Here is a 16,119-nt window from a genome sequence, read left to right on the forward strand (position 1 = left end):
GAAGACCTCGTGTCGCGACCGTTTACGTAAATTATGGATAAAACGGTCGAAATAATATTTTAATGAGTTAACCGTCTCCGGTGTAATCTGCGTCATACCCTTCCGCACAGAACCGGCTCACGACACAAAATTCGATAAATGTTCCCAGAAAATAGAAAAAAAATAAGAAGAAGGAAATAACGAATGTAAAGCTATTATTATTCTTGGGATACGATAAAATGGAACCAGAATCGAATTTCGAACTTCCTAAGCGGATTTCGAGGAAACGAAAGCTTAACAGAAGCGGTAAATCGCAAATTAGAGGGTCTTAGAGAAGGAATTCGGCTAAAATCTCGTCAGCTCATTGCGTAGTAATGAGTCTCGTCCGTTTGCCTGTTTACAATCAAATAGCCTACAAGTTTGTCCAATCCGGCAGTGCCCGAGCTACTTTCATTTCACTGTCTTATCTGGTCCGATCGAGATTCAGATGATTTGAGCCGAAAATCGTATGTAACAAATAATCAAAAATAGAAAACACGAAAAGGGGTGCAACACGAGGACTTCCCAGGGGGTCACCCATCCTAGTACTGCGCTTTCGACCAAGCACGCTTAACTTCGGAGTTCTGATAGGGATCCGGTGCATTAGTGTTGGTATGATCGCACCTGACATTGAGTGGGATGTTTATTCTATATCCCTCGAGTACGTGTGGAGCGGGCGGCGATGGACAACACGCGGCACTGCTCTCGCCCAATCATAACAGAAGTTAAGCGTTCTAGCGCGATGGCCATAGCTAGGATGGGTGACCTCCCTGGGAAGACCTCGTATCGCGACCGTTTACAAAATTATGGATAAAACAGTCGAAATAATGTTTTTAATGAGTTAACTCTCTCCGGAGTAATCTGCGTCATACCCTTCCGCACAGAATCGGCTCACGACAACAAAAATCGATAAATGTTCCCAGAAAATAGAAAAAAATAAGAAGAAGGAAAACGAATGTAAAGCTATTATTATGCCTCGGATACGATAAAATGGAACCGGAATCGAATTTCGAACTTCCTAAGCGGTTCTCGAGAAAACGAAAGTTTAACAGAAGCGGTAAATCGCAAATTAGAGGGTCTTAGAGAAGGAATTCGGCTAAAATCTCGTCAGCTCTTTGCGTATAATGAGTCTCGTCCGTTTTGCCGTTTACAATCAAATAGCCTAGAATTTTGTCCAAATCCGGCAGTGCCCGAGCTACTTTCATTTACATGTCTTATCTGGTCCCGACGAGATTCAGATGATTTGAGCCGAAACTCGTCTGTCAACAAGTATAAGAAATAGAAAAAACACGAAAAGGGGTGCAACACGAGGACTTCCCAGGGGGTCTCATCCTAGTACTGCGCTTCGCCCAAGCACGCTTAACTTCGGAGTTCTGATTGGATCCGGTGCATTAGTGCTGGTATGATCGCACCGACATTGAGTGGGATGTTATTCTTATATCCCTCGAGTGTGTGGAGCGGGCGGCGATGGACAACACGCGGCACTGCTCTCGCCCAATCATAACCATGAAGTCAAGCGTTCTAGCGCGATGGCATAGCTAGGATGGGTGACCTCCCTGGGAAGACTCGTATCGCGACCGTTTACGTAAATTATGGATAAAACATCGAAATAATTTTTTTAATGAGAACCGTCGGAGTAATCTGTGTCATACCTCCGCACAGAACCGGCTCACGACAACAAAAATCGATAAATGTTCCCAGAAAATAGAAAAAAGATAAGAAGAAGGAAATAACGAATGTAAAGCTATTATTATGCCTCAGATACGATAAAATGGAACCGGAATCGAATTTCGAACTTCCTAAGAGGATTTCTCGAGAAAACGATAGCTTAACAGAAGCGGTAAATCGCAAATTAGAGGGTCTTAGAGAAGGAATTCGGCTAAAATCTCGTCAGCTCATTGCGTAGTAATGAGCCTCGTCGTTTGCCCGTTTACAATCAAATTAGCCTAGAATTTTGTCCAAATCCGGCAGTGCCCGAGCTACTTTCATTTCACAGTCTTATCTGGTCGCCGATCGAGATTAGATGATTTGAGCCGAAACTCGTCTGTCAACAAGTAATCAGAAATAGAAAAACACCGAAAGGGGTGCACACGGGACTTCCCAGGGGGTCACCCATCCTATTACTGCTCTCGCCCAAGCATCGCTTAACTTTGCGGAGTTCTGATGGGATCCGGTGCATTAGTGCTGGTATGATCGCACCCGACATTGAGTGGGATGTTTATTCTTATATCCCTCGAGTAAGTGTGAGCGGGCGGCGATGGCACACAGCGGCACTAGCTCCGCCCAATCATAAACCATGAAGTTAAGCGTTCTGGCGCGATGGCAGAGGCTAGGATGGGGACCTCCCTGGGAAGACCTCGTGTCGCGACTGTTTACGTAAAATTATAGATGAAACAGTCGAAAAATAATTGTTTTTAAATCAGTTGACCGTCTCCGGAGTAATCTGCGTCATACCCTTCCGCACAGAACCGCTCACGACAACAAAAATCGATAAATGTTCGCAGAAAATAAAAAAAAATAAGAAGAAGGAAATAACGAATGTAAAGCTATTATGTTAGGATACGATAAAATGGAACCGAATCGAATTTCGAACTTCCTAAGAGGATTTTTCGAGGAAACGAAAGCTTAACAGAAGCGGTGAATCGCAAATTAGAGGGTCTTAGAGAAGGAATTCGGCTAAAATCTCGTCAGCTCATTGCGTAGTAATGAGTCTCGTCCGTTTGCCCGTTTACAATCAAATTAGCCTACAATTTTGTCCAAATCCGGCAGTGTCCGAGCTACTTTCATTTCACTTGTCTTGTTTAGTCCCGATCGAGATTCAGATGATTTGAGCCGAAAATCGTCTTTCAACAAGTAATCAAAAATAGAAAAACACGAAAAAGGGTGCAACACGAGGACTTCCCAGGGGGTCACCCATCAATATGCTCTCGCCAATCTCGCATAACTTCGGAGTTCTGAAGGATCCGGTGCATTAGTGCGGTATGATCGCACCTGATTGAGTGGGATGTTTACTTATATCCCTCGAGTACGTGTGGAGCGGGCGGCGATGGACAACACGCGGCACTCTCGCCCAATCATAACATGAAGTTAAGCGTTCTGGCGCGATGGCAGAGCTAGGATGGGTGACCTCCCTGGGAAGACCTCGTGTCGCGACCGTTTACGTAAATTATAGATAAAACAGTCGAAATAATTGTTTTAATGAGTTGACCGTCTCCGGAGTAATCTGCGTCATACCCTTCCGCACAGAACCGGCTCACGACAACAAAAATCGATAAATGTTGGCAGAAAATAAAAAAAAAATAAGAAGAAGGAAATAACGAATGTAAAGTATTATTATTGTAGGATACGATAAAATGGAACCAGAATCGAATTTCGAACTTCCTAAGAGGATTTTCTCGGAAACGAAAGCTTAACAAAGCGGTAAATCGCAAATTAGAGGGTTTAGAGAAAGAATTCGGCTAAAATCTCGTCAGCTCATTGCATAGTAATGAGTCTCGTCCGTTTGCCGTTTACAATCAAATTAGCCTACAATTCTGTCCAAATCCGAGTGCCCGAGCTTTATTTCACTTGTCTTGTCTAGTCCCGATCGAGATTCAGATGATTTGAGCCGAAAATCGTCTTCAACAAGTAATCAAAATAGAAAAACACGAAAAGGGCGCAACACGAGGACTTCCCATGGGGTCGCCATCCTAGTACTGCTCTCGCCCAAGCACGCTTAACTTCGGAGTTCTGATGGGATCCGGTGCATTAGTGCTGGTATGATCGCACCCGACATTGAGTGGGATGTTTATTCTTATATCCTCGAGTACGTGGAGCGGGCGGCGATGGACAACACGCGGCACTGCTCTCGCCCAATCATAACCATGAAGTAAGCGTTCTGGCGCGATGGCAGAGTTAGGATGGGTGACTCCCTGGGAAGACCTCGTGTCGCGACCGTTTACGTAAATTATGGATGAAACACCGAAATAATTGTTTTTAATGAGTTAACCGTCTCCGGAGTAATCTGCGTCATACCCTTCCGCACAGAACCGGCTCACGACAACAAAAATCGATAAATGTTCCCAGAAATAGAAAAAAAAAAGAAGAGGAAATAACGAATGTAAAGCTATTATTATGCCTGGGATACGATAAAATGGAACCGGATCGAATTTCGAACTTCCTAGGCGGATTTCTCGAGGAAACGAAAGCTGAACAGAAGCGGTAAATCGCAAATTAGAGGGTCTTAGAGAAGGAATTGGCTAAAATCTCGTCAGCTCATTGCGTAGAATGAGTCTCGTCCGTTTGCCCGTTTACAATCAAATTAGCCTACAATTTTGTCCAAATCCGGCAGTGCCCGAGCTACTTTCATTTCACATGTCTTATCTAGTCCCGATCGAGATTCATGATTTGAGCCGAAAATCGTCTGTCAACAAGTAATCAAAAATAGAAAAAACACGAAAAGGGGTGTAACACGAGGACTTCCAGGGGGTCACCCATCATGTACTGCTCTCGCCCAAGCACCTTAACTTCAGAGTTCTGATGGATCCGGTGCATTAGTGCTAGTATGATCGCACGACATTGAGTGGGATGTTTATTCTTATATCCCTCGAGTACGTGTGGAGCGGGCGGCGATGGACAACACGATGGCAGAGCTAGTATGGGTGACCTCCCTGGGAAAACCTCGTGTCGCGACCGTTTACGTAAATTATGGAAAAAACAGTCGAAATATTGTTTTAATGAGTTAACCGTCTCCGGAGTAATCTGCGTCATACCCTTCCGACACAGAACGGCTAACGACAACTAAAATGAATAAATTCCCAGAAAATTGAAAAAAAAATAAGAAGATGGAAATAACGAATGTAAAGCTATTATTATGCTTGGAATACGATAAAATGGAACCAGAATCGAATTTCGAACTTTCTAAGCGGATTTCTCGAGGAAACGAAAGCTTAACAAAAGCGAATCATAAATTAGGGTCTTAAGAAGGAATTCGGATAAAATCTCGTCAGCTCATTGCGTAGTAATGAGTCTCGTCGTTTGCCGTTTACAATCAAATTAGCCTACAATTTTGTCCGAACTCCGGCAGTGCCCGATGCTACTTTTCATTTCAATGTCTTATCTGGTCCGATCGAGATTCAGATGATTTGAGCTGAAAATCGCTCTGTCACAAGTATCAAAAATAGAAAAACACCGGAAAAGGGGTGCAACACGAGGACTTCCCAGGGGGTCACCCATCCTAGTACTGCGCTTTCGCCCAAGCACGCTTAACTTCGGAGTTATGATGGGATCCGGTGCATTAGTGCTGGTATGATCGCACCCGACATTGAGTGGGATTTATTTATATCCCTCGAGTACGTGTGACGAGCGGGCGGCGCTGGACCACACAGCGCACTGCTCTCGCCCAATCATAACCATGAAGTTAAGCGTTCTTCGATGGCAGAGCTAGGATGGGTGACCTACCTGGGAAGACCTCGTGTCGCGACCGTTTATGTAAATTATGGATAAAACAGTCGAAATAATTGTTTTTAATGAGTTAACCGTCTCCGGAGTAATCTGCGTCATACCCTTCCGCACAGAACCGGCTCACGACAACAAAAATCGATAAATGTTCCCAGAAAATAGAAAAAAAAATAAGAAGAAGGAAATAACGAATGTAAAGCTGTTATTATGCCTGGAATACGATAAAATGGAACCGGAATCGAATTTCGAACTTCCTAAGCGGATTTCTCGAGGAAACGAAAGCTTAACAGAAGCGGTAAATCGCAAATTAGAGGGTCTTAGAGAAGGAATTCGGCTAAAATCTCGTCAGCTCATTGCGTAGTAATGAGTCTCGTCCGTTTGCCCGTTTACAATCAAATTAGCCTACAATTTTGTCCAAATCCGCAGTGCCCGAGCTACTTTCATTTCACATGTCTTATCTGGTCCCGATCGAGATTCAGATGATTTGAGCCGAAATCGTCTGTCAACAAGTAATCAAAAATAGAAAAACACGAAAAAGGGTGCAACACGAGGACTTCCAAGAATGTAAAGCTATTATTATCCTGGGATACGATAAAATGGATCCGGAATCGAATTTCGAACTTCCTAACGGATTTCTCGAGGAAACAGAACTTAACAGAAGCGGTAAATAGCAAATTAGAGGGTCTTAGAGAAGAATTAGCTAAAATCTCAGCACTTTGCGGAGTAATGAGTCTCGTCCGTTTGCCGTTTACAATAAAATTAGCCTACAATTTTATCCAAATCGGCAGTACCGAGCTACGCTGATTTCACATGTATTTGGTCCCGATCGAGATTCAGATGATTTGAGCGAAAATCGTCTGTCAACAAGTAATCAAAAATAGAAAAACACGAAAAGGGTGCAACACGAGGACTTCCAAGGGTCACCCATCTAGTATGCTCTCGCCCAAGCACGCTTAACTTCGGAGTTCTGATGGGATCCGGTGCATTAGTGCTCGTGATCGCACCCGACATTGAGTGGGATGTTTATTCTTATATCCCTCGAGTACGTGTGGAGCGGGCGGCGATGGACAACACGCGGCACTGCTCTCGCCCAATCATAATGAAGTTAAGCGTTCTGGCGCGATGGCAGAGGTAGGATGGGTGACCTCCCTGGGAAGACCTCGTGTCGCGACCGTTTACGTAAATTATGGATAAAACAGTCGAAATAATTGTTTTTAATGAGTTAACCGTCTCCGGAGTAATCTGGTCATACCCTTCCGCACAGAACCGGCTAACGACAACAAAAATCGATAAATGTTCCACAAAATAGAAAAAAATAAGAAGAAAATCGAATGTAAAGCTATTATTATGCTGGATACGATAAAATGGAACCGGAATCGAATTTAAACTTCCTAAGCGGATTTCCAGGAAACGAAAGCTTAACAGAACGGTAAATCGCAAATTAGAGGTCTTAGAGAAGGAATTCGGCTAAAATCTCGTCAGCTCATTGCGTAGTAATGAGTCTCGTCGTTTGCCCGTTACAATCAAATTAGCCTACAATTTTGTCCAAATCCGGCAGTGCCCGAGCTATTCATTTCATGTTTCTGGTCGATCGAGATTCAGATGATTTGAGCCGAAAATCGTCTGTCAACAAGTAATCAAAATAGAAAAACACGAAAAGGGTGCAACACGAGGACTTCCCAGGGGGTCACCCATCCTAGTACTCTCTCCCAAGCGCTTAACTTCGGAGTTCTGATGGGATCCGGTGCATTAGTGCTGGTATGATCGCCGACATTGAGTGGGATGTTTATTCTTATATCCCTCGAGTACGTGGAGCGGGCGGCGATGGACAACACGCGGCACTGCTCGCCCAATCAGAACGCGATGGAGAGTAAGGTTCGTTTTTTAATTAGTATCGTTGGGAGTAATCTGCGTCATACCCTTCCGCACAGAACCGGCTCACGACAACAAAAATCGATAAATGTTCCCAGAAAATAGAAAAAAAAATAAGAAGAAGAAAATAACGAATGTAAAGCTATTATTATGCCTGGGATACGATAAAATGGAACCGGAATCGAATTTCGAACTTCCTAAGCGGATTTCTCGAGGAAACGAAAGCTTAACAGAAGCGGTAAATCGCAAATTAGAGGGTCTTAGAGAAGGAATTCGGCTAAAATCGTCAGCTCATTGCGTAGTAATGAGTCTCGTCCGTTTGCCCGTTTACAATCAAATTAGCCTACAATTTTGTCCAAATCCGGCAGTGCCCGAGCTATTTCACATGTTTATCTGGTCCCGATCGAGATTCAGATGATTTGAGCCGAAAATCGTCTGTCAACAAGTAATCAAAAATAGAAAAACACGAAAAAGGGTGCAACACGAGGACTTCCCAGGGGTCACCCATCCTAGTACTGCTCTCGCCCAAGCACGCTTAACTTCGGAGTTCTGATGGGATCCGGTGCATTAGTGCTGGTATGATCGCACCCGACTGAGTGGGATGTTTATTCTTATATCCCTCGAGTACGTGTGGAGCGGGCGGCGATGGACAACACGCGGCACTGCTCTCGCCCAATCATAACCATGAAGTTAAGCGTTCTGGCGCGATGGCAGAGCTAGGATGGGTGACCTCCCTGGGAAGACCTCGTGTCGCGACCGTTTACGTAAATTATGGATAAAACAGTCGAAATAATTGTTTTTAATGAGTTAACCGTCTCCGGAGTAATCTGCGTCATACCCTTCCGCACAGAACCGGCTCACGACAACAAAAATCGATAAATGTTCCCAGAAAATAGAAAAAAAATAAGAAGAAGGAAATAACGAATGTAAAGCTATTATTATGCCTGGGATACGATAAAATGGAACCGGAATCGAATTTCGAACTTCCTAAGCGGATTTCTCGAGGAAACGAAAGCGGTAAATCGCAAATTAGAGGGTCTTAGAGAAGGAATTCGGCTAAAATCTCGTCAGCTCATTGCGTAGTAATGAGTCTCGTCCGTTTGCCCGTTTACAATCAAATTAGCCTACAATTTTGTCCAAATCCGGCAGTGCCCGAGCTACTTTCATTTCACATGTCTTATCTGGTCCCGATCGAGATTCAGATGATTTGAGCCGAAAATCGTCTGTCAACAAGTAATCAAAAATAGAAAAACACGAAAAGGGTGCAACACGAGGACTTCCCAGGGGGTCACCTATCCTAGTACTGCTCTCGCCCAAGCACGCTTAACTTCGGAGTTCTGATGGGATCCGGTGCATTAGTGCTGGTATGATCGCACCCGACATTGAGTGGGATGTTTATTCTTATATCCCTCGAGTACGTGTGGAGCGGGCGGCGATGGACAACACGCGGCACTGCTCTCGCCCAATCATAACCATGAAGTTAAGCGTTCTGGCGCGATGGCAGAGCTAGGATGGGTGACCTCCCTGGGAAGACCTCGTGTCGCGACCGTTTACGTAAATTATGGAAACAGTCGAAATAATTGTTTTAATGAGTTAACCGTCTCCGGAGTAATCTGCGTCATACCCTTCCGCACAGAACCGGCTCACGACAACAAAAATCGCATAAATGTTCCCAGAAAATAGAAAAAAAAATAAGAAGAAGGAAATAACGAATGTAAAGCTATTATTATGCCTGGGATACGATAAAATGGAACCGGAATCGAATTTCGAACTTCCTAAGCGGATTTCTCGAGGAAACGAAAGCTTAACAGAAGCGTAAATCGCAAATTAGAGGGTCTTAGAGAAGGAATTCGGCTAAAATCTCGTCAGCTCATTGCGTAGTAATGAGTCTCGTCCGTTTGCCCGTTTACAATCAAATTAGCCTACAATTTTGTCCAAATCCGGCAGTGCCCGAGCTACTTTCATTTCACATGTCTTATCTGGTCCCGATCGAGATTCAGATGATTTGAGCCGAAAATCGTCTGTCAACAAGTAATCAAAAATAGAAAAACACGAAAAGGGTGCAACACGAGGACTTCCCAGGGGGTCACCCATCCTAGTACTGCTCTCGCCCAAGCACGCTTAACTTCGGAGTTCTGATGGGATCCGGTGCATTAGTGCTGATCGCACCCGACATGAGTGGGAGTTTATTCTTATATCCCTCGAGTCGTGTGGAGCGGCGGCGGCGATGGACAACACGCGGCACTGCTCTCGCCCAATATAACCATGAAGTTAAGCGTTCTGGCGCGATGCAGAGCTAGGATGGGTGACCTCCCTGGGAAGACCTCGTGTCGCGACTCGTTTACGTAAATTATAGATAAACAGTCGACATAATTGTTTTTAATGAGTTGACCGTCTCCGGAGTAATCTGCGTCATACCTTCCGCACAGAACCGGCTCACGACAACAAAAATCGATAAATGTTCGGCAGAAAATAAAAAAAAATAAGAAGAAGGAAATAACGAATGTAAAGCTATTATTATTCTAGGATACGATAAATGGAACAGAATCGAATTTCGAACTTCCTAAGAGGATTTTTCGAGGAAACGAACGCTTAACAGAAGCGGTAAATCGCAAATTAGAGGGTCTTAGAGAAAGGAATTCGGCTAAAATTCTGTCAGCTCATTGCGTAGTAATGAGTCTCGTCCGTTTGCCCGTTTACAATCAAATTAGCCTACAATTTTGTCCAAATCCGGCAGTGCCCGAGCTACTTTCATTTCACATGTCTTATCTGGTCCCGATCGAGATTCAGATGATTTGAGCCGAAAAGCAACACGAGGACTTCCCTGGGGGTCACCCATCCTAGTACTGCTCTCGCCCAAGCACGCTTAACTTCGGAGTTCTGATGGGATCCGGTGCATTAGTGCTGGTATGATCGCACCCGACATTGAGTGGGATGTTTATTCTTATATCCCTCGAGTACGTGTGGAGCGGGCGGCGATGGACAACACGCGGCACTGCTCTCGCCCAATCATAACCATGAAGTTACGTGTTCTGGCGCGATGGCAGGTAGGATGGGTGACCTCCCTGGGAAGACCTCGTGTCGCGACCGTTTACGTAAATTATGGATAAAACAGTCGAAATAATTGTTTTTAATGAGTTAACCGTCTCCGGAGTAATCTGCGTCATACCCTTCCGCACAGAACCGGCTCACGACAACAAAAATCGATAAATGTTCCCAGAAAATAGAAAAAAAATAAGAAGAAGGAAATAACGAATGTAAAGCTATTATTATGCCTGGGATACGATAAAATGGAACCGGAATCGAATTTCGAACTTCCTAAGCGGATTTCTCGAGGAAACGAAAGCTTAACAGAAGCGGTAAATCGCGCAAATTAGAGGGTCTTAGAGAAGGAATTCGGCTAAAATCTCGTCAGCTCATTGCGTAGTAATGAGTCTCGTCCGTTTGCCCGTTTACAATCAAATTAGCCTACAATTTTGTCCAAATCCGGCAGTGCCCGAGCTACTTTCATTTCACATGTCTTATCTGGTCCCGATCGAGATTCAGATGATTTGAGCCGAAAATCGTCTGTCAACAAGTAATCAAAAATAGAAAAACACGAAAAAGGGTGCAACACGAGGACTTCCCAGGGGGTCACCCATCCTAGTACTGCTCTCGCCCAAGCACGCTTAACTTCGGAGTTCTGATGGGATCCGGTGCATTAGTGCTGGTATGATCGCACCCGACATTGAGTGGGATGTTTATTCTTATATCCCTCGAGTACGTGTGGAGCGGGCGGCGATGGACAACACGCGGCACTGCTCTCGCCCAATCATAACCATGAAGTTAAGCGTTCTGGCGCGATGGCAGAGCTAGGATGGGTGACCTCCCTGGGAAGACCTCGTGTCGCGACCGTTTACGTAAATTATGGATAAAACAGTCGAAATAATTGTTTTTAATGAGTTAACCGTCTCCGGAGTAATCTGCGTCATACCCTTCCGCACAGAACCGGCTCACGACAACAAAAATCGATAAATGTTCCCAGAAAATAGAAAAAAAATAAGAAGAAGGAAATAACGAATGTAAAGCTATTATTATGCCTGGGATACGATAAAATGGAACCGGAATCGAATTTCGAACTTCCTAAGCGGATTTCTCGAGGAAACGAAAGCTTAACAGAAGCGGTAAATCGCAAATTAGAGGGTCTTAGAGAAGGAATTCGGCTAAAATCTCGTCAGCTCATTGCGTAGTAATGAGTCTCGTCCGTTTGCCCGTTTACAATCAAATTAGCCTACAATTTTGTCCAAATCCGGCAGTGCCCGAGCTACTTTCATTTCACATGTCTTATCTGGTCCCGATCGAGATTCAGATGATTTGAGCCGAAAATCGTCTGTCAACAAGTAATCAAAAATAGAAAAACACGAAAAGGGTGCAACACGAGGACTTCCCAGGGGGTCACCCATCCTAGTACTGCTCTCGCCCAAGCACGCTTAACTTCGGAGTTCTGATGGGATCCGGTGCATTAGTGCTGGTATGATCGCACCCGACATTGAGTGGGATGTTTATTCTTATATCCCTCGAGTACGTGGTGAGCGGGCGGCGATGGACAACACGCGGCACTGCTCTCGCCCAATCATAACCATGAAGTTAAGCGTTCTGGCGCGATGGCAGAGTAGGATGGGTGACCTCCCTGGGAAGACCTCGTGTCGCGACCGTTTACGTAAATTATGGATAAAACAGTCGAAATAATTGTTTTTAATGAGTTAACCGTCTCCGGAGTAATCTGCGTCATACCCTTCCGCACAGAACCGGCTCACGACAACAAAAATCGATAAATGTTCCCAGAAAATAGAAAAAAAATAAGAAGAAGGAAATAACGAATGTAAAGCTATTATTATGCCTGGGATACGATAAAATGGAACCGGAATCGAATTTCGAACTTCCTAAGCGGATTTCTCGAGGAAACGAAAGCTTAACAGAAGCGGTAAATCGCAAATTAGAGGGTCTTAGAGAAGGAATTCGGCTAAAATCTCGTCAGCTCATTGCGTAGTAATGAGTCTCGTCCGTTTGCCCGTTTACAATCAAATTAGCCTACAATTTTGCCAAATCCGGCAGTGCCCGAGCTACTTTCATTCACAGCTCTTATCTGGTCTCCGATCGAGATCAGATGATTTGAGCCGAAATCGTCTTTCAACAAGTAATCATAATTGAAAAACACGAAAAAGGGGTGCAACACGAGGACTTTCCCAGGGGGTCACCCATCCCTAGTACTGCTCTCGCACAAGCACGCTTAACTTCGAGTTCTGATGGGATCCGGTGCATTAGTGCTGGTATGACGCACCCGACATGAGTGGGATGTTTATTCTTATATCCCTCGAGTACGTGTGGAGCGGCGGCGATGGACAACACGCGGCACTGCTTCTCGCCCAATCATAACATGAAGTTAAGCGTTCTGGCGCGATGGCAGAGCTAGGATGGGTGACTCCTGGGAAGACCTGTGTCGCGACCGGTTTACGTAAATTATGGATTAAACAGTCGAAATATTTTTTTTAATGAGTTACCGTCTCCGGAGTAATCTGCGTCATATCCTTCTGCACAGAACCGGCTCACGACAACAAAAATCGATAAATGTTCCTAGAAAATAAAAAAAAAATAAGAAGGAAATAACGAATGTAAAGCTATTATTATGCCTCGGATACGATAAAATGGAACCGGAATCGAATTTCGAACTTCCTAAGCGGATTTCTCGAGGAAACGAAAGCTTAACAGAAGCGGTAAATCGCAAATTAGAGGGTCTTAGAGAAGGAATTCGGCTAAAATCTCGTCAGCTCATTGCGTAGTAATGAGTCTCGTCCGTTTGCCCGTTTACAATCAAATTAGCCTACAATTTTGTCCAAATCCGGCAGTGCCCGAGCTACTTTCATTTCACATGTCTTATCTGGTCCCGATCGAGATTCAGATGATTTGAGCCGAAAATCGTCTGTCAACAAGTAATCAAAAATAGAAAAACACGAAAAGGGTGCAACACGAGGACTTCCCAGGGGGTCACCCATCCTAGTACTGCTCTCGCCCAAGCACGCTTAACTTCGGAGTTCTGATGGGATCCGGTGCATTAGTGCTGGTATGATCGCACCCGACATTGAGTGGGATGTTTATTCTTATATCCCTCGAGTGTGTGGAGCGGGCGGCGATGGACAACACGCGGCACTGCTCTCGCCCAATCATAACCATGAAGTTAAGCGTTCTGGCGCGATGGCAGAGGTAGGATGGGTGACCTCCCTGGGAAGACCTCGTGTACGCGACCGTTTACGTAAATTATGGATTAAAACAGTCGAAATTAATTGTTTTTAATGAGGTTAACCGTCTCCGGAGTAATCTGCGTCATACCCTTCCGCACAGAACCGGCTCACGACAACAAAAATCGATAAATGTTCCCAGAAAATAGAAAAAAAAATAAGAAGAAGGAATAACGAATGTAAAGCTATTATTATGCCTGGGATACGATAAAATGGAACCGGAATCGAATTTCGAACTTCCTAGCGGATTTCTCGAGGAAACGAAAGCTTAACAGAAGCGGTAAATCGCAAATTAGAGGGTCTTAGAGAAGAATTCGGCTAAAATCTCGTCAGCTCATTGCGTAGTAATGAGTCTCGTCCGTTTGCCCGTTTACAATCAAATTAGCCTACAATTTTGTCCAAATCCGGCAGTGCCCGAGCTACTTTTCATTTCACATGTCTTATCTGGTCCGATCGAGATTCAGATGATTTGAGCCGAAAATCGTCTGTCAACAAGTAATCAAAAATAGAAAAACACGAAAGGGGTGCAACACGAGGACTTCCCAGGGGGTCACCCATCCTACTGCTCTCGCCCAAGCACGCTTAACTTCGGAGTTCTGATGGGATCCGGTGCATTAGTGCTGGTATGATCGCACCCGACATTGAGTGGGATGTTTATTCTTATATCCCTCGAGTACGTGTGGAGCGGGCGGCGATGGACAACACGCGGCACTGCTCTCCCAATCATAACCATGAAGCGTTCTGGCGCGATGGCAGGTAGGATGGGTGACCTCCCTGGGAAGACCTCGTGTCGCGACCGTTTACGTAAATTATGGATAAAACAGTCGAAATAATTGTTTTTAATGAGTTAACCGTCTCCGGAGTAATCTGCGTCATACCCTTCCGCACAGAACCGGCTCACGACAAAAAATCGATAAATGTTCCCAGAAAATAGAAAAAAAATAAGAAGAAGGAAATAACGAATGTAAAGCTATTATTATGCCTGGGATACGATAAAATGGAACCGGAATCGAATTTCGAACTTCCTAAGCGGATTTCTCGAGGAAACGAAAGCTTAACAGAAGCGGTAAATCGCAAATTAGAGGGTCTTAGAGAAGGAATTCGGCTAAAATCTCGTCAGCTCATTGCGTAGTAATGAGTCTCGTCCGTTTGCCCGTTTACAATCAAATTAGCCTACAATTTTGTCCAAATCCGGCAGTGCCCGAGCTACTTTCATTTCACATGTCTTATCTGGTCCGATCGAGATTCAGATGATTTGAGCCGAAAATCGTCTGTCAACAAGTAATCAAAAATAGAAAAACACGAAAAGGGTGCAACACGAGGACTTCCCAGGGGGTCACCCATCCTTAACTTCGGAGTTCTGATGGGATCCGGTGCATTAGTGCTGGTATGATCGCACCCGACATTGAGTGGGATGTTTATTCTTATATCCCTCGAGTACGTGTGGAGCGGGCGGCGATGGACAACACGCGGCACTGCTCTCGCCCAATCATAACCATGAAGTTAAGCGTTCTGGCGCGATGGCAGAGCTAGGATGGGTGACCTCCCTGGGAAGACCTCGTGTCGCGACGTTTACGTAAATTATGGAAAACAGTCGAAATAATTGTTTTTAATGAGTTAACCGTCTCCGGAGTAATCTGCGTCATACCCTTCCGCACAGAACCGGCTCACGACAACAAAAATCGATAAATGTTCCCAGAAAATAGAAAAAAAAATAAGAAGAAGGAAATAACGAATGTAAAGCTATTATATGCCTGGGATACGATAAAATGGAACCGGAATCGAATTTCGAACTTCCTAAGCGGATTTCTCGAGGAAACGAAAGCTTAACAGAAGCGGTAAATCGCAAATTAGAGGGTCTTAGAGAAGGAATTCGGCTAAAATCTCGTCAGCTCATTGCGTAGTAATGAGTCTCGTCCGTTTGCCCGTTTACAATCAAATTAGCCTACAATTTTGTCCAAATCCGGCAGTGCCGAGCTACTTTCATTTCACATGTCTTATCTGGTCCGATCGAGATTCAGATGATTTGAGCCGAAAATCGTCTGTCAACAAGTAATCAAAAATAGAAAAACACGAAAAGGGGTGCAACACGAGGACTTCCCAGGGGTCACCCATCCTAGTACTGCTCGCCCAAGCACGCTTAACTTCGGAGTTCTGATGGGATCCGGTGCATTAGTGCTGGTATGATCGCACCGACATTGAGTGGGATGTTTATTCTTATATCCCTCGAGTACGTGTGGAGCGGGCGGCGATGGACAACACGCGGCACTGCTCTCGCCCAATCATAACCATGAAGTTAAGCGTTCTGGCGCGATGGCAGGTAGGATGGGTGACCTCCCTGGGAAGACTCGTGTCGCGACCGTTTACGTAAATTATGGATAAAACAGTCGAAATAATGTTTTTAATGAGTTAACGTCTCGGAGTAATCTGCGTCATACCCTTCCGCACAGAACCGGCTCACGACAACAAATCGATAAATGTTCCGCAAAGAAAAAAAAATAAGAAGAAGGAAATA

General features: G+C 44.7%; 11 non-coding genes and 7 pseudogenes across 11 annotated transcripts; all 18 read right to left on the minus strand.

Annotated features, from left to right (window-relative positions):
• Nucleotides 1–522: 522 nt before the first annotated feature.
• Nucleotides 523–644, minus strand: LOC142536521 (5S ribosomal RNA; annotated as a pseudogene).
• A 670-nt stretch (nt 645–1,314) lies between these two features.
• On the minus strand, nt 1,315–1,432 carry LOC142536522 (5S ribosomal RNA; annotated as a pseudogene).
• Nucleotides 1,433–2,099: 667 nt separating this feature from the next.
• Nucleotides 2,100–2,219, minus strand: LOC142536523 (5S ribosomal RNA; annotated as a pseudogene).
• A 1,451-nt stretch (nt 2,220–3,670) lies between these two features.
• LOC142536516 (5S ribosomal RNA) lies at nt 3,671–3,788 on the minus strand. The gene has a single exon (XR_012818315.1). It is a non-coding gene; the product is annotated as a 5S ribosomal RNA (ribosomal RNA).
• Nucleotides 3,789–4,458: 670 nt separating this feature from the next.
• Nucleotides 4,459–4,573, minus strand: LOC142536528 (5S ribosomal RNA; annotated as a pseudogene).
• A 622-nt stretch (nt 4,574–5,195) lies between these two features.
• LOC142536519 (5S ribosomal RNA) lies at nt 5,196–5,316 on the minus strand. The gene has a single exon (XR_012818318.1). It is a non-coding gene; the product is annotated as a 5S ribosomal RNA (ribosomal RNA).
• A 1,034-nt stretch (nt 5,317–6,350) lies between these two features.
• Nucleotides 6,351–6,463, minus strand: LOC142536527 (5S ribosomal RNA; annotated as a pseudogene).
• A 652-nt stretch (nt 6,464–7,115) lies between these two features.
• LOC142536524 (5S ribosomal RNA) lies at nt 7,116–7,229 on the minus strand (annotated as a pseudogene).
• A 572-nt stretch (nt 7,230–7,801) lies between these two features.
• On the minus strand, nt 7,802–7,919 carry LOC142536532 (5S ribosomal RNA). Its single transcript, XR_012818323.1, has one exon. It is a non-coding gene; the product is annotated as a 5S ribosomal RNA (ribosomal RNA).
• Nucleotides 7,920–8,588: 669 nt separating this feature from the next.
• On the minus strand, nt 8,589–8,707 carry LOC142536530 (5S ribosomal RNA). The gene has a single exon (XR_012818322.1). It is a non-coding gene; the product is annotated as a 5S ribosomal RNA (ribosomal RNA).
• Nucleotides 8,708–9,386: 679 nt separating this feature from the next.
• LOC142536520 (5S ribosomal RNA) lies at nt 9,387–9,500 on the minus strand. Its single transcript, XR_012818319.1, has one exon. It is a non-coding gene; the product is annotated as a 5S ribosomal RNA (ribosomal RNA).
• Nucleotides 9,501–10,131: 631 nt separating this feature from the next.
• LOC142536515 (5S ribosomal RNA) lies at nt 10,132–10,250 on the minus strand. Its single transcript, XR_012818314.1, has one exon. It is a non-coding gene; the product is annotated as a 5S ribosomal RNA (ribosomal RNA).
• Nucleotides 10,251–10,933: 683 nt separating this feature from the next.
• LOC142536514 (5S ribosomal RNA) lies at nt 10,934–11,052 on the minus strand. Its single transcript, XR_012818313.1, has one exon. It is a non-coding gene; the product is annotated as a 5S ribosomal RNA (ribosomal RNA).
• Nucleotides 11,053–11,734: 682 nt separating this feature from the next.
• On the minus strand, nt 11,735–11,853 carry LOC142536525 (5S ribosomal RNA). The gene has a single exon (XR_012818320.1). It is a non-coding gene; the product is annotated as a 5S ribosomal RNA (ribosomal RNA).
• A 679-nt stretch (nt 11,854–12,532) lies between these two features.
• Nucleotides 12,533–12,651, minus strand: LOC142536526 (5S ribosomal RNA; annotated as a pseudogene).
• A 673-nt stretch (nt 12,652–13,324) lies between these two features.
• LOC142536529 (5S ribosomal RNA) lies at nt 13,325–13,443 on the minus strand. The gene has a single exon (XR_012818321.1). It is a non-coding gene; the product is annotated as a 5S ribosomal RNA (ribosomal RNA).
• Nucleotides 13,444–14,125: 682 nt separating this feature from the next.
• LOC142536517 (5S ribosomal RNA) lies at nt 14,126–14,241 on the minus strand. The gene has a single exon (XR_012818316.1). It is a non-coding gene; the product is annotated as a 5S ribosomal RNA (ribosomal RNA).
• Nucleotides 14,242–15,683: 1,442 nt separating this feature from the next.
• On the minus strand, nt 15,684–15,799 carry LOC142536518 (5S ribosomal RNA). The gene has a single exon (XR_012818317.1). It is a non-coding gene; the product is annotated as a 5S ribosomal RNA (ribosomal RNA).
• Between the last annotated feature and the right edge of the window lie 320 nt (nt 15,800–16,119).

The sequence above is a fragment of the Primulina tabacum genome, unplaced genomic scaffold (assembly GCF_025594145.1).
Source record: "Primulina tabacum isolate GXHZ01 unplaced genomic scaffold, ASM2559414v2 Contig1360, whole genome shotgun sequence".
Classification (NCBI taxonomy): Eukaryota; Viridiplantae; Streptophyta; class Magnoliopsida; order Lamiales; family Gesneriaceae; genus Primulina; species Primulina tabacum.